Raw genomic sequence first — 24,348 nt, forward strand, 5'->3', positions numbered from 1 at the left:
AGGAGTAGGGCTGGTTGAGAATTCTGATCAGTTTGCATTTAAAGCCAAAATTATCAAGCCCACACTTTTTGAAAGATTCTCTGCTGATTGGCTGAATTCATGTGATGGTATGGAATGCTCACAATTCAAAAGTTCCAGCTGCTCAGAGAACAAAGCTGTCAGAATGTACACGTACCTACACTGAACTACATGTGCCATTTTAATGCCCATTCATTTGGGATTATTATTATTATTTTATTGAAGCAGTCAGAGCTGCCCATTTCCTAATTGACATTGGGTTTGCTACAATGTACACACAGGTCCCATTGAAATCAATGGAATAAGTTATTTACTTATTTCAATGGTAACTAAGTACGTACAACTAACTTAGTCTGGATCCAGCCCAATGCCGATCTGAATTTCTCTTTGTTTTTTGGTTTTGTTTTCAGCTGCCAGGATTAAGATTGTGATGTTGCAAAAGCTTGCAATCTTCTTAAAACAGAATCCCTTGGTTCCTGTTTATATTATTGCCAAAGTTATTTATTGTGAACCTCATACATAAGAGTTCTATATCCCATGCATATGGCAGATCAAATGCAGAAAGCTATGAATTTGAGTGGGCTGAGTACTAATTTACTGTTGCTGCCCAAATAGTTGCTGTTCATTATTGCCTCCCACTCTGGCTGGAACAGGCAGCCTGAATATCACATATACTGCATTTATAATGCCACATTAAACTCTGGAGAAGGTCATCTTCATTTGCAGATGCTGTAGACAAAGTGGCTGATCACTTGAGATGCAGTCATTGCAGGGTGCTAAATAGATTTGAGATTATTATTTAAATAAAGCAGTCTTTCAGAGCTGCCAGCCAAAATTCTTCCACTGGCAGCCCTCCAGATTAAAACACCTGGCAATTAACACTTAACCAAGGATAGCTAACACTTAGCAAGGGGCACTCAGCTGATATGCTTTCTTGGCAACATTGGTGGGTCACCTGCTTTCCATAAAATGGAGCAGTTTAACATAATCTTCACCATGGAGACACATTCTTCAAAGCCTTTATATTCCAGTTTGCAAGGCTGCATCCAAATCTAGTCATATGTTGGACTTATTCCAAATGAACCACATTTGTTGCAGAGGCCTATCATCTGATCCTCACAATACCCTATATCATTTTCAAACATTTAACACCCATTCAGAATCATTGAGATTATTAAGTAGATTGTAACATAGCATAGTTAAAACCAGTAACTGAAAATATATCATTTTGCAGAATTTGGATCTGCTAGAGGCTTTTACAGCATGAGTAATGGTTCATCTCTCTCTATAGTACTGTATTTACTCTAGATTATTGTCACACTGTTTCCCCAGCTTCTAAAGGCATTGGGTGGGATGCTTCATTGCCACGGCTGTGAGTTTGTGCATGCTATTGCTTACTTATGCTGCAGGTGTAGTGCTCCTGCAGATTGGGCCTGGCAGCCTCACACAGACCTCCTCTGCCAAAGCTGTTCTGCACAGCTCCCTGGAGCCATGCCCAATGCGAGCCATGAAAGGGGAGAGGCCTACAGGATGCTAAACGCATATGTGCATCCCATCTCAAAAGCACAACAAGAGATCAGGGCCGGTGCTAGGGTTTCTTGCGCCCTAGGCAAGATCACCTTCTGGCGGCGACGCCCCCCCCCAATTATAAAAAAAATAGAAAATAGAAAAAATAAAAATAGAAAATAGAAAAAATAAAAAGTAGAAAAATAAAATAACAGCTGAGAGGCGCGGGGAGGTGGTCCCAGGCTTCCGCTCGCCACCTCGCTTCAGCTGTAGCCTGTAGAGCGGCTTCAGGCCGCTCTCCGGAGGCACGCACGCGCTCAGGATAGCGGCCTGAAGCCGCTCAGCACCGGTGGGCGGCGGGCAGGCTGGCCAGTGCCCCCTCCATTCTGGCACCCTAGGCAGCTGCCTAGGTCGCCTGAATGGACACGCAGGCCCTGCAAGAGATACATGGGAGTCCAGTCCTGCTAGAAGTCTCATGAATAGGCCTCCCTTCACTCATGGCCCAAAATCCATATATACAATACAATGCAACACACAAACACGCACACACAGGGCTACATCCCTTATTTATCCAGCTGAGCAGCTGCCTCACCTCTTCCATGTTTTTTAAGTTTCCATCAGGAACTTCTGAAAGATAGGCATGTAGAGCCTGTTAGTGTAGAGCAGGCATCCTCAAACTGTTTTGGCCTACAACTCCCATGATCCCTAGCTAAGAGGACCAGTGGTCAGGGATGATGGGAATTGTAGTCCAAAACATCTGGAGGGCCGAAGTTTGGGGGTGCCTGGTGTATAGGCTCTGTTGAGACTTCAGGTGAATGCATGGAGGCTGAGAGAGTGGGCTTTTGATCCCCCTTCACACGGTGACATGCAAAATGATTTATTAAAAAATTCCTTCCAGCAGCACCTTAGAGACCAACTAAGTTTGTCATTTGTATGAGCTTTCATGTGAATGCACACTTCTTGAAATATGTTCAAGATAGCTGGTGATATGTGCAATTAACAAAGGGCAAACATAATATATATGGACTATTTGCCCATGACCTGTTCAAGCAAAACAGTCAGTGGGAAGTAACTAATGTAACACAACTGAAATATATTTTCAGACATATCCCTCAAGATGGACTGAGCACGGGAAATTTGTTCATGCCCAGCTCCCTGGTCCCACCGCTCTGTAACAGTGGTGGACATACAGCTAGAAACACTGCTTGACCCATTTGTAGGGCTGCCGTTTTTTAAAAAGAAATAAATAATTATATTGTGGAGTGGTTTTGCTTGCTGCCTTGAGGTGCATGCAAAATGCAAATAGGCATCCCTAAAACTAACTAACAAACACCTATGCCCCTGACCCCAATTCAGATACAGTTAGGTGCATTCAAATCCCATTGCTTTAAATGGGGGTTAAACATGGCTATCTCTAGACCAGGTCTGTTGAAATTTTATAAATTAAGAAGTCAGAACTGCAATAAAATGCTTCAGTTTTCCCTGTTCTGAATTCCAGCTACTCCATTCCCCTGCACCCATTTTTCTGCCGCCCCTCTTCAGTCAACATTTTATGGAAACGGTGCAGCCTCAGGACTCATTGGGCTTTTTTTGAAGGGATGGTGGTGTAGGAAATTTCCCCGTCAGGCCTTTTTGGGGGGGGCAAGAAAAACTGTACTTTTGAAAACCCTGCCCCTCCCACCTCCATATCTGCTGATATTGCCCCCTTGTATGTGGCTGTCGCTTTTGGGGATATAAAAGTAATGGCACTTGGAGAATTGAATAAGAATTAGAATATATGGTGACATTCTCACTGGGAAAGAGAGGGCAAATTCACGTGAATCATTTGCTTGCCTCCTCCTCTTGAAGGTGACAGGACCAGATCTTCTCATACCCCAACAGTTAATTAAAAAACATGAATCAGCAACGAATGGTGTTTTTCTCACATGACACAAAGTCTGTAATTTAAATGCAGAGTGCTGTCAACAAGAATGAATATTCAATGTGAAAATAGCTTTCAGTCTCTTAGTGACGAGAGTTGTTCCTCACAAATCCGCTGTGCATCGCTACATTTGAAAGGGAAACATGAATCCATTAGCACAGTGTTCCCCAAACTTGGGTCTCCAGTTGTTTTTGGACTACAACTTCCACCATCCATAGCTAGCTAGTGGTCAGGGATGGTGGAAATTGTAGCCCCAAAACAGCTGAAGACCCAAGTTTGGGAAACATTGATTAGACAAAGAGGCCTGGAGAGTAGCATCCTTGGTTTACATAAACACATCTGCGCATGAAACATTGTGGTGTTCATGATGCAAACCAATGGTAAAGGCATGGAGCAGAAAACACATCTGCTATATAATGTATTGTTTGGGGTGCCAGACTCCCCTAAATTCCTGGCTCCATTTAATGTTAGAATTTAATCAAGCCTCCTGAATCCCTGGATCCAGCAAGGGTTAAAACACAAGCCTGGCCAGTCACTTGATGAGGTAATCGCCTGGGAGATGTGCCATTAAGAAGATGTAAGGAAGGTCATGGCTCATTAAGAAAGCTATGGAGAGGGGCTCTGTGCCAGATGGCAAGTGGGTGAGACCCCTCCTTCATCCCTTAGATAGTTAGTGAGGAAACAAAAGCAGAGTCCGAAGTAGAGTCTTTAGAGTTGTGTGATGTGACCTAGGAGAAAGGCAACAACAGCAAACTGGAGAGAGGGTCTGAACCATGGCTGATGTCTGTTTGAATCCACAGCTGCAGCTATAGGAGAAGCAAGACCCACTTGGGGTGTTGATGCTGTGAATTCCTCCATCATTGACTCATATACATTGTATATATGTGGGACCATGGGTGGCATTGTGTTCTAAACCACTGAGCCTCTTGGGCTTGCTGATTGGAAGGTTGGCAATTTGAATCTGTGTGGTGGTGTGAGTGCCCAGCTTCTGCCAACCTAGCAGTTCAAAAGCATACCAGTGCAAGTAGATAAATAGGTACCGCTGCAGCAGGAAGGCAAACAGTGTTTCCGTGTGCTCTGGCACTCGTCACAGTCCTCCGTGCACCCTTAGTGGTTTAGTCATGCTGGCCACATGACTCGGAAAGCTGTCTGTGGACAAACGCCGGCTCCCTCGGGCTGAAAGTGAGATGAGCGCCACACCCTATAGTTGCCTTTGACTGGAAACAACGGCTCCCTCGGCCTGAGATGAGCGCCACACCCTATAGTTGCCTCTGACTGGACTTAAGCACCCAGGCCTCCTTGACCTTTACCTGTGTGTGTGTGTGTGTGTGTGTGTGTGTGTGTGTGTAAATAAATCATATATCATAAAGAAACCACAGTCTCCATTGTGCTTCATTTCCAAAAGGAAATCCAGTGCCTGGAGCCTTTAGAATTGCACACTGTTCGGAGATTGGGGTAGCATGCAACACTATACAGCTGATGCTGATGACTGCCCAACCGTTTTGCAAATAAGTACAAACTTGGGGGACATCTTCAAGGCATTTTGCTAGCTTTGCATTAATTTGCTGCCTAGGAGAAAGACTGCAAATAGAAAAAGGCAACAAATGGCACACAAATCCTAGTAGTTCGTGCACTTTAATTATTTCTTTGATTGGCATGTGTGTGTGTGTGTGTGTGTGTGTGTTTGCATATGCTGTTTTTCTTTAAGGGAAGAAGAGGCCAAAATGTCAAGAGTATTTCCATTATTGTCCCTGGAATTTAGATTGGTTTTTTTGGAAGCATTTAGCGTTTTCTTTAAATGAGCCTGCACAAACTTGCATTTTAACCATCTGGAAGCAAACTGAAGGCAGCAACAACAACAATTCTAAGAGGCACAGAAGTATAATATGGGCAGGAGCTGTTTTCTGAAGGATGAATTTCCAGATCAGAGCCAGGCTGCACAGACTCAGCCTCTTGCACAGAGCTGTCACCATGATCTAATTACTATACGTAAAGTATGTGACATCTGGAGATGCGCCAGAGCTTCAAAGTGACTTAGGCACTCAGTGAACCATACAATCCATGGTTCACGAAGACTGCCAATACTTACTCATCTGCAGGCTGCACTCTCTAGGAAGGAAGGGCTGATTTAAGCACAGGGCATTTTTACAGCATGCTCAGCCGTCAATCTGTAGCCCAGTTCCCTGAGCAAGTTCTCTGAACTACAATTTTCTGCAATTTGTTTTCCCCTGCACAGGAGTCTGCTGAAGGATTTACCTTTTCCTTCCCTAAGGGAGCACTATGTTCAGCAATGAATGCAGGCCCTGTTTTAAGACACTTGCAAGGACCTTTCGTAGCCTAATACATTCTGCATTTAATTCAGAGAGTCTCCATGACAGATATAAGTCTCTAGTGTCAGAAATCAACCCCACCACATGTTCAAATGGGGGATGAAGGAGAGGCAGAGAAGAACTGCCCATCCTTTCTGTGTCCCCCCCCACCCCGATTTTTGTTCCTCACAGCCTCAATTAGCTCCCCAGTTCTTCTCCTTATGGTCGTAGGAAGCTGCCTTCTACTGAATCAGACCATTGATCCATTTAGCTCAGGCACCTTCCACATATTGTTGAACTATCAGCCCCAGCCAGCATTGACAATGGTCTGGGGACTGATGGCTATTAAGAGTTGGTATCCAACTCCTAAGAGTCATTCATTCTCATATGGCTAGTTGGGGGGGGGGACGAGTCCATTGAAAGGATGCCAGTCTCTAATGTATGATGTTTCATTGGCAATCAATGCATGGGGTCACATGTTTATCTACGTCCAATTTAACTTTTGCATTAGTGAAAGTCACCTAAAATGTAGCTAAGAATAAACCTGTGAGAATATGTCCAGAATTTATCCACGGAGCCTTTGTCTATGTTTGCTCTGTGGAAAGGATGTTAATATGTATAAATATGTTGTATTATGCTGTGTTAGCTGCAATGGCTGCCTAGTCATTTCCATGTCCAATTCAAAGTGCTTGTTTTAACCTATAGAGTCTTGTATTGCTCAGGACTCCAATATCTAATGGAGGACCTCTGCTTTAAAACAATGGTGCTCTTCTGCAACTGAAATTATTTCATAGTGTTTTGCAGTCAAACGGCAACCATTTCCCCATCTTCAGGGTTTGTACATAGCTGATCTGCTCATCTCTAAATTCCATTTTCAAGCTGCTTTATTTGGCTATACCTTACTTCAAGCCAGTTGGGTGCAATGATGTATCAGCAAGTGATGGATTAATCAGCCTCTCAACAAGTCAAGATGTCTCATCAAGCCAGAATATATATCAGAGCCCTTACATTTCCTTTTGACTTAGACTCCCTGAGAGGTGTTTAATTAGGAGCTCTTGATCAGATGAAGCTCAAAAAGAGCCTGAGAGGAGAGAGACGCGCACAGATTGGATTAGATGAGAACTACGTAGCAAGATGCTGTTTGCAAGGGGTAGTAAGGCTCGGAGGGGTGTTTTCCTGCAGATGATTCAAAGATCGCATCTGGGAATTGCCAAAATGTGAACGTTACATTTGTCCCAGCCTCCTTCAACTTAAATTAGCAAATCTGAAATCGGCTTAGCCAAAATTGCAAATAGGACTTGACAGCAAGCCTTGCTGCAGGGGTAGAACAGTGTTCAGTAGGAGGTCACATAACAAGGAATTAAAAGTTTAGAGGAAAGAATTCATTTCTTGAAAAAGGAAACTGGAAGAATGGAACGACACCCCAAGTTTAGGTAAGGAGGAGGAAAGCGATGGATGTATATTATATGGTCCAACAGACTGAATGAGAACAGTTGAGAAAAAGACACCAACATATAACATGACCAGGCAAATACCAGGGCTCAAGGCATAAGAACATAAAATGACCCATTCAGTCCAGCATCCTGTTCTCACAGCAGTCAACCAGATATCTGTGGGAAGTCTGCAACCTGGACATAAGCACAACAGACGCTGTTCACACCAGTGAGAGGCCCACTGTGGTCTCCTCGATGGCCACAGTTTCAGCTGCCATCTTTATTCCCCCAAAATACCATGCAGTTGAAGTTCTGACCACACCTTATTGTGAGTAGAAAGCATGCATGCAGCCACAGAAAGTTTAAGGAGGCTTTTTATGGGTCTTCGTCTTATTCCTCTTCTTTTCAGTTTATTTCAACCATCATACACCTATGGATAGTGAACTCAGCTGCAGAGTGATGGCAGGGTTGTAGCCAAAAGAGGGCCACAGAGAGAAACAAAAGGGAGGTGTCTGCATGCTTACGGCTTACGGGAACCTCATGATTTGTGGAATGAGGAAAAAATACTTAGGGAATGGAGCCTATGGAGGCACACACGGAGGGGGAGAGAGAGAGAGAGAGAGAGAGAGAGAGAGAGAGAGAGAGAGAGAGAGAGCATGTTCAGCCAACATGAAATGCTGACTAGAAGAGAGTGAAGGAACAACAGAAAACAGAGGGTGAAGGAGAAGTAGAATGCAGCATTCTGAAAGAAAATATGGCTGGCACACGTAAAAGTCCATAGTGCAAAGTTTTGTTGCATGTCTCTTGTATCTCCAAATAGCAACAATTTCTCAGAAGAACTTGGGCACATTCTTTGTCTTTTTATGACTCTCTCCTCAACCTGGGGGGGGGGTCACCACTACCCCCCCCCATATTATTCATTGTACTCCACATTGGTTTTACCTCCTCAGGTAAAAACATCAAATGATTTTGTCACTGAGATGCCATGAATGACACTGAAACTGATGAGACTTCCGGGATTGATTGCAATTACAAACTCTCCATGGAATAGATGTCATCGTGGTGTCATTGTTAATTGACTGGTTCTTGAGGTTTGCATTGAAATGAATCAAGAGATCAGAGTGAAACATAAACTGATAAGTATGAAGCCAAACTGGACCCTATCGTGGAGTCTGGCTAAGGTTTATGAAAATTTGAGACAACTGAGGAATGAAAGAAATAGGCTTAGTTCTCACTGAGGTGATAAGTACCCAGAAACGTAATCTTACCGTGTATATCTGTTTTGAGATTGATGCTTTTTTGTACATTCTGAAAAACATAGTAATGTTGATTTGTTTTTAACATTTCATTTTATCAGTATTTTCAGTGAATACTTTATATTGTTTTATGTGCTTAGCTGTTTTTGTTAATTAAGAGGTATATAAATCTTAAGAAATGAATAGATGAACCATTTCAATCTGCAAGTGGGGCTCACATGTTGGAAGACTCCAGCATAAAACACAGTGCCTCACAAAGAAAAATAGCATGTCAAAGGGAACCCAGGAGAGACCATTCTTCTTGACATCTCGTTTTCTATGTGGAGGGATTTATTTGTAAATTAGCCCCCCATGTTCAGACTGATGTGGTATAGCCAAAACTCAAATTTCCTGCCTCAGGGACAACCAGGCCCTTAATTAAGTACTTTTTGCTGACATGACATGAAATGATTTTTGTTTGCTTCAGGCTAAAGAAAAACTTATTGGAAATTGCCTGTGCCATTGTCATTCAAACCCAATCAAAGGACTTACAAAATCCCATAAGACTCAAAAGCTTGAACTACCAGTAGCTTGGCTCAAGCTGAAACAATCCTAAATACACTTATTAAATAAGCCTGAATACACAGTGAGGATTGCTTCTGAGTAAATATACAAACGATTACATTTGGACGGCCAGCAAATGATACTCCTTTTCTTGCCTTTAAGTTTACCCTAAGAGTTTTCACATGTGATATTTCAACAGTGATGTTTAAATAGTCAATGGCTACTAGCCGCAATGCCTATGCTCTGCTTCCACGGTCAGAGGCATTATGCTACTGAATGCCAGTTGCTTACCACGGACATATGACTGGCCACTGTGAGAACAGGATGCTGGACTAGATAGGCCACTGATTCAGCAGCGCTATTCTTGGGTTCTTAACCAATTCCCATATCTGTGATTTGGGGTAGATTCAGTTAGGGATGCGGGTGGCGCTGTGGGTTAAACCACAGAGCCTAGGGCTTGCTGATCAGAAGGTCGGTGGTTCGAACCCCCGCGACAGAGTGAGCTCCCGTTGCTCGGTCCCAACTCCTGCCCACCTAGCAGTTTGAAAGCACATCAAAGTGCAAGTAGATAAATAGGTACCTCTCCGGCGGGAAGGTAAACAGCGTTTCCGTGCACAGCTCTGGTTTGCCAGAAGCGGCTTAGTCATGCTGGCCACATGACCCGGAAGCTGTATGCTGACTCCCTCGGCCAGTAAAGCGAGATGAGTGCCGCAACCCCAGAGTCATCCATGACTGGACCTAACGGTCAGGGGTCTCTTTACCTTTTCAATCATGTCCCCACCTGTTGCTCACCTGTGTCCTAAAGTAAAAACCCTCAAAGGTGTAACCTTTCATCATAAGGGAGCTGCTCCAGCCCCTTGATCATTTTGGCCACCCTTTTCTACTCCTCTCTTCTGCTTTTTTCTTTTTATTATTGTTACTCCACGTTAACAACCATCATTGGTCTTGCTGAAGGTCATTTGGCGACATTCAATGAATTAGAAGTCTAAAAAGGTTAGTGTTAACTACTTGTATAAAAAATGAAACTCTCATGAGGACTGTAAGCCTATACCCACTTACCTATGAACATAACGAGATTTGCTTCTGAGTCAACTTGCGTAGGATTACACCATACAGCAGCTGAAATGAAGAACGTTTGTCCTCAGGTGTTCTGGCTAACAGGCAGCAGATTGTAGAAAGAAGTTTATTTATGTCGCAAACTGGTATTTTAAATCCAATGACACTGTAAGAAAATAATCAGATAATATTAAAAGAAAGCTAAAATTCAGAAAGTCAAATGCTATGCAAGTCAGTTGTGCATTGTATTATTTTACTGCATACTATTTTTCTGCTGTTTCAGTTATTTTTCATGTGAACTGCTTTGTTAAAAAGTGATGCGCATAGCTGCCAAGTTATCCCTTTTTTAAAGGGATTTTCCCTTATGCTGAATAGGCTTCCTCGCGAGAAAAGGGAAAACTTGGCAGCTATGGTGATGTGGAAGTGTGAGAAATAAAATAAGATTCAACCATTGACAACCAGTGGCAGCCTTCCACAAACAGAAGATGAGCCTGTGACCTAAAAGAGGACTCTGCAAATGGAAGCAGGGAGGCAGTTTTTGCTGATTTCCTCCATCTCTCTACTGCTCCCCTTGCAAACATCCATTCTGTTCTGGAGGGTCTCCAATCCTCTTGAGCAGATTTTCAGGGGGGAACATGGGGAAAATGTATCTATTCTCTTCCATCTTCTGTTTATTAAGGTGTCTGCTGGATCAAAAAAAAATTCCACAGGGCAAATTTGGATCCAACCCAATAATTAGAAGTGCTTTTAATCAACAGAGCTGTACAGGAAATTATCAGTATAGAGAAGAGGATTACTTATTTAATATCGGTGCTAGTAATGTTATATCCTACAAATTTTTTCTTGAGTATTTCCTGTAGTGAGTTGTTATGTGCAGATGCCCCAAGGAGCAACAAGGAATTGTTGTAGGCAAGTATATTGATAAATTCAGCAGATGGCACTCTTCAGTTTGATTCAAGCACAAAGCATTGCTTACTTGCATCCTAGGAAGGCCATGCTAGCCTTCTGTGAGTAAAAGAAATGTGTTTGATGGCACCTTGAGAGTGTTAATAGGCTTTTCATGACAGGGTGACAGCATTTTTTTTCACTGGTGACAACCTACTTCTTCAAGTGCTCAGTTGGAACAGGGGAAAGCAAGGCAGAATAGTTAGCTGGAAGCTGGTCAACTTTGTAAAGTCATTAAAGGGACAGTGACAGTGCAAGTTATACAGAATTTTACAGCATTGTGGGAAATGATGCCACTTCATTGGAAATGCTTGCTTACTTTGGGCCCAATTGACGAACAGTAGTTGTGTACAGTGCTATTTTTCTAGAAAAAGAGGTGCTGGGACTCACCATGAACACCTCCCTCATTCTCTTACAATGGCAATGGTGCCCACCTGAGAGGTGCCGAAACTGAGTTCTGGCAAATTCTGGCTGGGGAAAAAACTGGTTGTGTACGTTATCACTAGGGATTGTGCAGAAGTGGGAGAGACCCCCAAGAACCTCTCTCGTGGCCTTGACTCTGTTGGCACCTTTGATTGTGCAAAGCTGCCTATGGGTCAAAGTGCCCCACTGTGTTTGTCTTTCCACCACAGTGGGGAAGGTGTCTGAATGTGGGGGCAGTCTAGGCATACCAGCCTCCCTGTTTCTCTTGAGGCCTGGCTTCTGCAGAGAGCACCCTTGCCGGAGGGCAATGGCCAGTTCCTCAAAGTTCATGGTGCCTCCCAACCCAGCAAGCTAAGTAGATTGCCACACTGTGGGCTGTCAGTCACCCAGCTGTCAGTCACTTTTTTGGACATTTTAGTGTTGATCTTCATTCTGTCTGTCCCTTGGCTGGGACACTGTCGGCTGCCCTTGTGGGTGGGCTGCATTTGGGTAAATCTGGGCAGCCCCTCCCCTCTGTCTGTGAGCTCTTTCTGCCATAAAGCTGCAGTGTTTGCCTGGACTGTATTGCCACAGTGGGGAGATCATAGACTGGACTGCAGATATGGTTGGTTCAGCTGGCTCATAGTTAGGGTGCTCCTGAAGAGTTGGGGTGGTGGCTATGTTATGCTGGGCCCAGGTGACTGATAAAAGCAACATAGTCCCATGATTTGACCAAAGAAGGAGTAGCTGCAGGGAGCTTGCTTCCCCTCTACCTACCAGAAAAAAAAATACTAACTCTGGTCCCATTTATCAGCAAGGGCTTCTGGGTTTATGTGTCTGAGTAAGTGAGGTTTCTTTAGATTACTGATGTATTACAACCATTGTAAGCGACCTTAACAGACAGTTGAAAAGTGGGCTATACGCTTTGAAACAAATAAAATTAACAAATTACTTCTAATAGAACTTTCCTATTGTGGCTATTCTGTTATTAATTGTTGCCTACCCTGACCCATGGAAGGAGGCTATAAATTTTGCTCAAGTCATCCTGGTATCTACGGTGGGATTTTAGTGTGCTAGAGGCTATACGGCTATGAAACATGATCATGTTCCTCTTGAATATTTTGTAGTCTCAGGAGCTAACCCTACACAGATTTATGCCTCTCACTTAACAGCATCTGTAGCAAGTAATAAGGATCATCACTTTTGTCTGGATCCAGAAGCTTACTAGCTGCAATAACAGGCATAGATTTTTCCAACATGAAGAGATGTGGTGATGGGTTAGCTTCCCCCCTCCCTGTATGCTGTGATCCTGATCATTATCGGCTCCTTCATCAGCTGATGGTGTCTGCATGTAACCCCCCCCCCCCAGAAAAAAGGTAGGTTTACTACAGTCTCTGTGTGCAGAATGAGGGCACACCTCAAAAACCTGCTTCCAATGCAACAGTTCAGCCTTGGAATGTGTGATTAGCGGTGCCTTTGGGCATAAGCAGAGTGCCTTTTCTCGCTATGGTGCAATCTCAAACTCATCCCTCTTTTCTTGGATTAGACAGTAATCATTAGAGAGGAGGGCACTGGAAACAAAGGGTGTTCAGAAAAAAAAAGTTGTCTGTGTCAGGGGTGGCCAACTCCCAGCAAAGTTCTCTGACTCTCCAATCCCACAGATTTTGATGGCCATGGTGAAAGTTAAAGAAAGTAGACATTGCGCTGGTATGGGCAGAGAAATCTGAACCTTTCTGCTCAGCCCAACACCCTTATGAGGATTCAAATCACTCCCTCTCTGATCATCAGACTTATCACTTGGTGAATGGGTAGGGGCAACAATACCCCTCAGATTTGTGGATGAATACATAGTGTGTGTGCCCATGTGCCCTGCATGTATGTGGATGAAATAATGTGGCGTGCCCACACAAATGGTTAGCATGCAAACCTTGGAGGGTTGGACAAGGGAGAAGGGAAGCATGTGGCCGAAAAAGGTTAACCACACCTGACCATACACAACAGGCCTTTAAAGGGCATTCTCTCACTGAAAGAATTCTGTCACGACTGGACCTAATGGTCAGGGGTCCCTTTACCTTTAGTATAGGGAGAACATAGCCCTAGGCAGACTTGAGTCTGGCAACTTTCGCTTTAGTAACATAAACACTGGCACACAAAAAAAAACCAACCCCACCAACTTTACACTATCAGGGAACTGGAGAAGTAACTGAATTTCTCTCTCTTTCTCTCTATTGTACATACTAGTGAGAAAGTTCTGAATTATGCCTTTTTATTTTTAAAAAATCAATGGAACACGATCTTTTATCTAAACTAAATTCTAACAATAGTTCCAGGCAGTCACTGAGACCTATTGTTGTAAGCTGTAAACTGACACAGCACATTTAGGTTAATTGGTCTGATTCTCTGCCAAATCTAATCAGTCTACAAACTAACAATAGGGCAGAGAAAGGTATAAGAATGTAACTGTTGACAGCTCACAGCAATCAATGTTTGTACTTGTGTCAACTGTGCGGTTCACACAGCAGCAGAATGGCAATAGCTCTATCCCATATTCAGTAATGGTAAATGAAAGCTCAGTTTTATTTATTTATTTATTTATTCATTCATTCATTCATTCATTCATTCATTATCACATCTCTACACCAACTTTTTCTCCAAGGAACTCAAGATGGCATACGTGGTTCTCCATTTCGTAAATTAATCCCCGCAACAGACCTGTGAGGTAGGTTAGGCTGAGAGACAGTGATTGGCCCAAAGTCATCTAGTGAGCTTCATGGCCGAGTAGGGATTTGAACCCTGGTCTCCCAGGTCCTAGTCTGACCCTTTAACCACTGCACCAAACTGAGATGCTGTTCCTACAGCAATGGAATATGAACATGGGCAGACTTCGGTCTTTCAAATTTCAGTGGCACCCAGTGAAGGCCAAAATTTGCTCCACCGGCACCTCTCACCTTTCTGTTCAGCTCAATTCACTACACCATTGTTGCAGCACCCCCTAGGCTTGGTGCCCAGTGCGGCAGAATTGGTTGTGCTGCCTTAATTCTGCCTCTGATATGTTGTGGCTGCAAAGGAAGAATGGGGAGTGCACTCTAAGCCACAATTGTTCTATTACAGCTGTGGCATTACATTTTTTATATCATCATATGGCATCTGGTGATTGTCGCCACCCACCATGAGAATGTGGCCATTAGAAGGCTGGTTGGCCCTTGGTCCAAAAGAGTTTCCCCATCCCAGCCTTTAGATGAACCCCTGTAGTATCCCACTTGAAATGTCCCTCTATAGTTATGACCAGCACTCTTTGAGTACTGTTTTTCAAGTTAGCTGGCAGGATTTATTTTTGACAAAATCTCAGTGGTGTCTACTGATCATTGCATTGCTGCTATGATAACTAAAGGTAAAGGGACCCCTGACCATTAGGTCCAGTCGTGACCGACTCTGGGGTTGCGCGCTCATCTCGCATTATTGGCCGAGGGAGCCGGCGCACAGCTTCCAGGTCATGTGGCCAGCATGACAAAGCCGCTTCTGGAAAACCAGAGCAGCACACGGAAACACCGTTTACCTTCCCGCTGTAGCGGTTCCTATTTATCTACTTGCATTTTGACGTGCTTTCGAACTGCTAGGTTGGCAGGAGCTGGGACCAAGCAACGGGAGCTCACCCTGTCACAGGGATTTGAACCGCCGACCTTCTGATCATCAAGCCCTAGGCTCAGTGGTTTAACCCACAGCACCACCTGGGTCCCTGCCATGATAACTACTTGGGTCCTAATAAGGACTGGAAGGAGGAGATGCTATGAAAAGAAATAGGTTAAATTCCTTGTTCTATCCCACCATATCTTGCCTCTTACAGATTATAAGTTTCATATACTAAGCACAAAAATACACGCGTCTCAATAGTTTCTCAAGTGTTTGAGGAGAAGGAAAACATTGGTTGTTCCTTATGGGTGAGATGAGAAATGACTTTGACCCGCTTTATGTAAATATTCCTCAACCAGTGGAATGTTCACTGAAGGGTGAAAAGCGCTGTTAGCTCAGGGAATTAGCAAGTGTTTGAGTTGGAAGTAATTGTAATGATTTTGGGTTACTGTTTGTTACCCTTTACCTTGTTTAATTGAGTCAAAAGTTATTGATCCAGAGTCTGTATGCAATTCTTTGCTGTAAGAAAATATTTGAATCCTTTATTCAATCAGTTCGCTGAGCGATTGAACTGCAACAGGGTTTGAAATATCTGACCAGCCTTTGAAATAATTTGAAAATAGCAACTTGTGTTTTTCAGCAGAGGGAACATCATGCACATCCCTGCTGCCTTTCAAAACTACATTATATCCCCATGTGTCTGCCTTTCAGTCATAAACAGCAGAAACCCTAAGGGTCAAATCTGACAGTACATGAAATGTACGGTAACTGCTGGAATGAGTAATCGGGGCTGGAACAGCACCACAAAGAAGGGAGTTTAATTCTCTCCTTCTACATTGCTGTCCTGGTGAAAATTTGTCACCTTGCTATTTCTCCCAACAGGAATCCTTTAAGTGGTGCCAATGGAAGCTTCTATTCTGACATGAACCGCAAATTCCAGAGGCATTTTCCTTAGGAAACAGCACTCCCTACATGCTGTGGTCCTTATCTTGTTACCCCCCATGATTGCTGCTGAATCAGGGACATTGAATGCATATGAATAACTCATTTCATTTCTCTCTGTAGTTATTTAGTTGGGAGGGTGTACAAGAAGTGGCCATTGGAGGGATGGGAACACCTCGCAAGCTATTAGCAATGGTGTGATTGTTCTCCTTTGTTTAGTACAGAAATGATTCACAAACTAGCTTGGGGGCTATAACAATACCTCTGGAGGGGTGCTACTTATGGGTTACGGTAGGTAGTCAAGCTAAGATGAAGATGATAACAAGGAACAGGAAGATATGTTCATAAAAATTAGACATTCTAGAATGATAAATAAATATTGTTTAATTTAAAAAACCCTGCTTTTGAGAACCTTCTTTCACAAAGCATCTTATAACCTCCAATAAAAACCAACTCCACCTGACGATAAAATAAAAAAACTATAAAATAAACCTAACCCACAAATGGTATCTTATCTCCAACCCCACAATGGTTAGTTATTCCCAAGTTGCAATTTTTGTTTGCTTCTGCTGCCAGAGAATGAAATATGTGTGTTGACTTAAGTAAGTAACTCCTTTAATGCAGCATGTGTTTTTGAGAGGTCCCTGGGGCTGCACGTGCTGCTAAATTCAATTGAAACTTCTTAATACCACAAAACTCAGAGCAGCCAAGTTTAATTGGAACAAGGCAGCATTGGTGGGCACAACTCTCTGCCTTTCCCCTCACCCATGAAGCTAGTAAGTAGCCAGCTACTTAGCAACATGTGCACCCTTGGGATTGCACTTCAAACACAATTTGCTTTATATGAGCCACCAGACATCCATCAGTACCTTGGGCCATTGGTCTTTAACTGATAGACATGGAGATGAAAAGGTTTCCTATTATATTTCCATTCTCTTGAGCCAGACAGCTCCCGCATATGGATTTAGGACTGTCATAACAGCCCAGCATAATGCCTTGACATGATGCATTGCAATAGTCAGCAGCCACTGCAATGCATCACCACCCAGAGCAGCAGATTAATGGATCTTTGTATTAAGAGCTGCAGCGATACTTCACATTGCAGCAGAGATACACTGTCAGTGATCCCATGGCTTAACAATTCCCAGAGCAGGCATTACTAAGCAGATATGTGCCAAGTCATGAGAGCCTAGACAGATGCAATGTGCCAATATGCAGTAATAATGATTTATGCCTTAGCCTATCCAGTTGTAGTTCTGCTTCTCGAGTTAGGAAATATGATAGGATACCATAGCACAGGTGCCTTTTATTATTAAGACGTGGTTGGACCTGGGCATGATACACTTGAATGTCAGAAACAAGGGGTGTTCACACATGCATGGTCATCACTCCATCATCAAATGGTGAACTGCATATGCACTGGTGGAGGAAGGGGGGTGCGGTGGGTGTGGCACCCCCCCCAGACGCTCTCTGCTCGTGGCACACACACACCCCTAGGATGCTCACTGCTCACCACGCGTGCCACCCCCCTGGGATGCTCACCGCTCACTGCAAGCAGCTAGCCCCGCCCCCGCGGGTGGCTAGCCCCGCCCTGTGAGTGGCTAGCCCCGCCCTGGATGCACAGCATGTGCGTCGCTCCAGGTGCCAGAGCAGCTAGCTCTGCCTCTGTGCATATGTTAATGAGCTCAGACACAACAGACAAAACTTTCACATCCCCTCCAACACAAGGCTTTTCAACTCAGTCAGTTCACACATTTGACTGTGCGGCATCAAGCACCAAGTAATTAAGTAGCATAGGCAAGCATGGGTGAACAGCTATTGGGTCGTTATCCAAGATCACTGAAAGGGCTTGGAAATATGGATGTAGATCATATCATATCCTCCCGCCTCCTGGAAAAACAAATAGAAATATCAAGGCTGATTCCTCTTCCAATGTTGACTGTACAGCTTAAGGTTTCCCAAACCGCAGGGAGTTTTCTGAACAAACATTTTGCCAGAGATCAAAGCTGTGTTTTTTAATTGGACAAATGATCAAGACAAAGTGCAAGGTTAAGAAGAGTTGCATGGCAATGGAGTTGGGATATATGAAACAAAACCCCCAAAATGTCAAGTTGGTTACTATTATTCTGAGTAGCTCATTCTTTCTTTCCCAGGGCCAAAGTAATTCATGGCCTAACTGGTCTGATCACTAAACCCAAGTCACAATGATGCAGCCACACATTCCTATTACTGAGCTTGCTATCCATCATAATTGGCTGATGGGATGTTTGGAAACTGCATTAATCATCATGTTGGCAGAAAGCAAATTAGAATCTCTCTTTCTCGCTCGCTCGCTCTCCTACAAGCCAGCCTCCCATACAAAGCATATGTCACCGGTATCAGTGATTTCAAAAGTGGGTGTTTCCCTTGAGCTACACGGTATTTAATAATGTTCCATCCCTGACTGAAACCAAGGCACACCCTTCCACAAGGCTGCGCCACAGTTTAATTAAATTTTACTCAACCTTAACTCAATAGTATCAGATGACTTTCAGATTAACTCTTCAAACAGTCATAGCGGGACACTGTTTGCCTGAAAAGGAAAACCTCACAGCAGGTGGCTCTGAGGTGATTTCATCTCTCATTGGCCTAAAAGTGGATCTCCTAAGGCATTCCAGCAGCCGAGACAGTTACTGCCCCTTCCATTGCTCATTGTATCTGGAAGTGAGAGCTGGACCATAAAGAAGGCTGATCGCCGAAGAATTGATGCTTTTGAATTGTGGTGCTGGAGGAGACTCTTGAGAGTCCCATGGACTGCAAGAAGATCAAACCTATCCATTCTTAAGGAAATCAGCCCTGAGTGCTCACTGGAAGGACAGATCGTGAAGCTGAGGCTCCAATACTTTGGCCACCTCATGAGAAGAGAAGACTCCGTGGAAAAGACCCTGATGTTGGGAAAGATTGAGGGCACAAGGAGAAGGGGACGACAGAGGATGAGATGGTTGGACAGTGTTCTCGAAGCTACGGACATGAGTTTGACCAAACTGCGGGAGGCAGTGCAAGACAGGAGTGCCTGGCGTGCTATGGTCCATGGGGTCACGAAGAGTCGGACACGACTAAACGACTAAACAACAACAACAATCTGCAACAGACATTGGGAAGGACCAAGAGGGCAGAAAGCCAAGAGACTTTTGTCAAGAGTTTTCAATCAGCTAGAATTCGTGTGATATTTGAATCCAGCCAGAAGTTTTCATGAAACACGCATTCAGGTCAGAGGCACGCTGTTAATTATTACCGTCCTCATTAGAGCTTGCGAGTTACTCATTACACAAATAGGTTTCCAAACAACTTGCAACACATTTAAGAACATTAGAATGCATTATCGTAAAAACGCATTTACACAAAACAAATGCCATTCATAAAAAACACACGAAGCAACTCCTAATAACAGTAGCAGAAAGCTTTGGCAACATGACTAACAGTAAGCAACATCATGGAGGTACATCAAAAGCCTGAGGAAAAGGTGAGTTTTTACCCAGCAACAAAAAGACATTGTTAAAGGTGCCAGTCGTGCCTCATTGGGGAGAGTGTTCTACAAATGGGGTGTTGTTGTTGTTTAGTAGTTATAAAGTCTGCTCCAAGCCAGAAAATGTCAGAATGCCATTATACAAACCAGTGGCACAGCACATTTCATATCTCCCAAGTGCCCTGGAAAAAAGGGACATCCTAATTTTTCATGCAAGGTCTTGGCAGCCATTTTTGGTGCCGCAATCTCTTGCACCCTCACACCACGTTTTCACCCCAAAAAAGCACTTGGGGGGCATGGGTCACGTGATTCACTTGGGAGTGCATCCTGGAAGACGGACGTTCTAGTTTGGGGCTTGAAAAAGATGGATGGTATGACATTGACTTCTTGTCTTAATGTCAAAGTACATATTAAAGTAAATGGGTACATAGCTGCCATACAAAATGGCAGCCCTATGTCTAGTTCTGCCTCCCTGCACTTCCCATAATGACTAGTAGAACTTATTGTGTCATGTGTCACATTTGTTTTCAAGTCATTCCAGTTGAATTTAATAGAACTGAATACTAAGCATGCTTACCTGAAAGTATTTCACTGAAGTTCAGAGTAAGTGGGTTTCACAAAAGACTAAAGACTAGATTGGTCTGGCTTGGCCATGTCCACAGAATGGAAGATGGCAGGATCCCTGTGGACTTGCTGTATGGGAAGCTGGCTAACAAGAAGGCTTGGAACATTAACCCCCACCATGTGGGAATCCCTTGCAGATGACCACAGTGCTTGGAGACAGACAGTCAGGTTATGTATCCGTAGCAGTGACCAGAGGAAGAATGATCACTGGGAGGAGTGCAGAGAGAAGAAGTGTTGTGCTGCATCTGCAACAGCAAAAGTGGACACCTTCTGCTGTCCCAGCTGCAACAAAACATGTCTCTCCCATTTCGGTGTCATGGTCCGGGCTGTTTACAAGTGAAGTCCCAGCAAGGAGCATTGGGACCGGGGGCAAGATGGTAGGCACAAACGTCCGAAGAGCAGAGGTCAAGAAGCACAAGGAAAGAAGTCACAGTCCGAAGGTCAAAGCACAAAGTCACAGTCCGGGGGTTCAGGGCACAAAGGCACAGTCAAAAGGCTTACCTTCCAACTCCCGGACTGCAGAATCCGGGACCGGCAGCCATGTGACACCGGAAGTTGCGTCGGCGTAACTTCCGGTGTTGCTTTGCTCTTCTATGGGCACCAAAAATGGCCGCCGCCAGCTTCGAAAGTCGCTTGTACGCATGTCAGGAAGTGCGTCGGCGCAACTTCTGGTGTCCCTCCGCCCATCTATGGGCACCAAAAATGGCCGCCGCCGACACCGGAAGTCGCGTCTATGCACTTCCGGACATGCGTAGATGTGACTTTTGAAGCCGGCGGCGGCCATTTTTGGTGCCCATAGAAGGGCAAATCAGAAAGAAAAAAATGGCCGCCGGCAGGAGAAAATAACGGAGAAAAACGGGAGACGAAGTGATACAGGGGACCACCGGGAAAAGGTAAGTAAAATTGGGGTTTTCCCGGAGAAAACGGGGTATTTGGCAGCTATGGTCAAAAGGTAAGGAGGCACACGGCGAGGCAGAGAGTGCATTGCTGTGGCAAAGAGCTGAGGGGAAATGCTGGCCTTATATACCCTGCCAGCTCTTGCCACCAGGTGCAGCAAATACCAAGTGGCCTCACCTGTGCGGCCGCGCCCTGCCTCCCCGGAACAAGCTGAAGAGAATCCCAGTCCTGCAAAGCCCTGCTGGTCCAGGGCCCGGCTCCTGTGCAAACTCCTGACATTCGGTCTCTATACCCACAGACTTCACCCCCAAAGGCACACTCTTCCATTGTCTCCCAAGACAGATGGGTGCCAACTAAAAACTAGATTAGATTAGAAGTGAGTTTTTCACCATCCAAACGAGGCACAATAAATGGATGTCCATCTGCCATATTTTAGTCGGGATTCTTGTGTTCCAGGGGATTGGAAGATGACCCTTGGGCTCCCTTCCAACTCATTCTATGCATCACACAACACTGAGTTCAGGAAGTGGTTTCAAATTCCTTGATCTACTTTTGTGACTTTGACATCTATGTAAGAGGTAAAGGGATCAGTCCAAACCTAATTAAAGTAAATGTATTTTCCACTCTCTGGCTCTAAGATTTTCATCAAAACTGAGTGTAGCTTGGACTATTTCGTGGGTTTTAATTTTTGCTAATGCACTTCTAATGGAATCCAGCTATTAAAAAGAGCAGTGAACTGCTTGAAGGTGTACCACTTGCATCTGATTCATTTTCACTAGATTTCAGGAATACTGAACAGTCTGCTGATAAGCTCCAGGAGCTTGTTACAAGGAACATTTTGAAAGGCTGAGACTGTCATACCTACAAGCATCTGACTAATTAATTTTCTGGGATCAATCAGAAAGAGGCAGTGTTCCAACAGTTAGTATGGTCAAGAGGCTACAAGGAACAGCCATGTTCATTTAGTACTTGAGGAGGGAAATTCCTCCTCCTAGTAACTATTCACTGCCTTTCATAACACTCAAAATCAGCTGCCCAAGGCAACTGCCTCACTCTCCCTAATTTAGGGCTGGCGCTGTGTCTGCACCATTCACATAAAAAGCGTCCGGGTGGGGGGGCGAGGCTTACTTTTAACACATGTCACATGGATAAAAGGGGAAGTCATTCTCATGTATTATTGCCTCCATTCCATTTGTTGCTTTAGCCCAGTCTAAGGGCTGTTGTCAATGAAGTCCTAGAGAAAAACCACTGAAATTATTGAACATGAATTAGTCACCTATATTAATGTCCTTACGTCTACTCTGAGCTTTCACTGAATATCACATGTATGTTGTGACCATAAGGTGTGATTTAGGACATCTCCTATCACTACCATTGTTTAAATAAAGATAACAGTTTAGTGTAGTGGTTAGAGTGTCCGACCATGACTGAGGAGGACCCAGGTTCATATCCCAACAGGCACTGAAGCTCATTTTGGCTCAGTCACACTTGCACAGTCTAACCTGCCTCACAGGCTTGCTCTGAGGGTAAAATCAGGGCCATTTGGCGCCCTGGTGCCGTGGTGCGACGGATCCAGCGTGACGGGCGGGCGGAGCTGCAGCGCAGCAGGCAGGCAAGCAGGCGCCCTGATGCCCTGCGCCACCCAGCCTGGCCGTAGGGCCGGCCCTGGGTAAAATGAGGGGTGGGATGCAACCATTTCTTCTTTTTTTAAAATTATTTTTTATTAAAAAAAATTCAAGTAATAATAAAGAACAATCATGACAATCATACTTCCAGTTCCATATAACCACATCCAATATATAACATAAAATAACAGCAAAAAAAGAAGTACAAACACAGATAAGAAAAATTAAAAAAAATACCAATGACATATAACATACAAAAAAAAAGAATATTCAATTAAAATTTCATATTTATAGATTTCATAATTCCTTAATGGACCTCCTCGAGTCCCCTTTTTAACGGTTCCAATGGGATGCAACCATTTCTACTTCCTCAAATTCGTCAGGAGAAGGGTGGGATTTTGTTGTTGTTGTTTAGTCATTTAGTCATGTCTGACTCTTCGTGACCCCATGGACCAGAGCACGCCAGGCACTCCTGTCTTGCACTGCCTCCCGCAGTTTGGTCAAACTCATGTTCGTAGCTTCGAGAACACTGTCCAACCATCTCGTCCTCTGTCGTCCCCTTCTCCTAGTGCCCTCCATCTTTCCCAACATCAGGGTCTTTTCCAGGGAGTCTTCTCTTCTCATGAGGTGGCCAAAGTAGTGGAGCCTCAGCTTCAGGATCTGTCCTTCCAGTGAGCACTCAGGGCTGATTTCCTTAAGAATGGATAGGTTTGATCTTCTTGCAGTCCATGGGACTCTCAAGAGTCTCCAGGGTGGGATTTAAATGTGACTAATAATAAACAAACAACCATTTATTCATAGTAAGAAGAAATAAACTTATTTATAGCATTATCACCTTATTATTATAAACTTATTTATAGCATTATCACCTTATTATTATAACTTATTTATAGCATTATCACCTTGTCTTTCCTTAATTTTCTGCTTATTGTTCAGGAACATAAGAACATAAGATGAGCCTGCTGGGTCAAACCAATGGCCCATCTGGTGCAGTATCTTGCTCTCACAGTGACCGACCAGAGGCCAATGGGAAGCCCAAAGCAGGACCCAAATACAACAGCACTCTGTCCACTTCTGATTTCCAGTAGAAGAGCGCCATCGTTCTCACCTTATATTAGGCCAGAACGGGATGTGACAAGAGTGATATGGCTGCCACTGAAAAGAGTAGGAGAAAGGATACTAGCAGTCCTGTAGATAATGACACATGGTTGCATCTGGTGCTAGTTCTACTTAGAATAAAGGTAAAGGGACCCCTGACTGTCAGGTCCACTCACGGACGACTCTGGGGTTGTGGTGCTCATCTCGCTCTATAGGCCGAGGAGCCGGCGTTTGTCCACTGACAGCTTCCAGGTCATGTGGCCAGCATGACTAAGCCGCTTCTGGCGAACCAGAGCAGCACACGGAAATGCCGTTTACCTTCCCACCGGAGCGGTACCTATTTATCTACTTGCACTTGACATGCTTTCAAACTGCTATGTTGGCAGGAGCTGGGACCGAGCCACAAGAGCTCACCCCCCTTGCGGGGATTTGAACTGCCGACCTTCTGATCGGCAAGCCCTAGGATCAGTGGTTTAGACCGCAGCACCACCTGCGTCCCATTTCTACTTAGAATAGACCCAGTGAAATCAACAAACCTAAGTTAGTTATGTCCACCAACTTCAAGGGGTTCATTCTCAGTAGGACTAGCGTTGAATACCACCCATGGTGCCCTGCGGTGCATTATGATGCTCGGACTT

Source organism: Zootoca vivipara, chromosome 3 (genome assembly GCF_965207765.1).
Source record: "Zootoca vivipara chromosome 3, rZooViv2.hap1.1, whole genome shotgun sequence".
Classification (NCBI taxonomy): domain Eukaryota; kingdom Metazoa; phylum Chordata; class Lepidosauria; order Squamata; family Lacertidae; genus Zootoca; species Zootoca vivipara.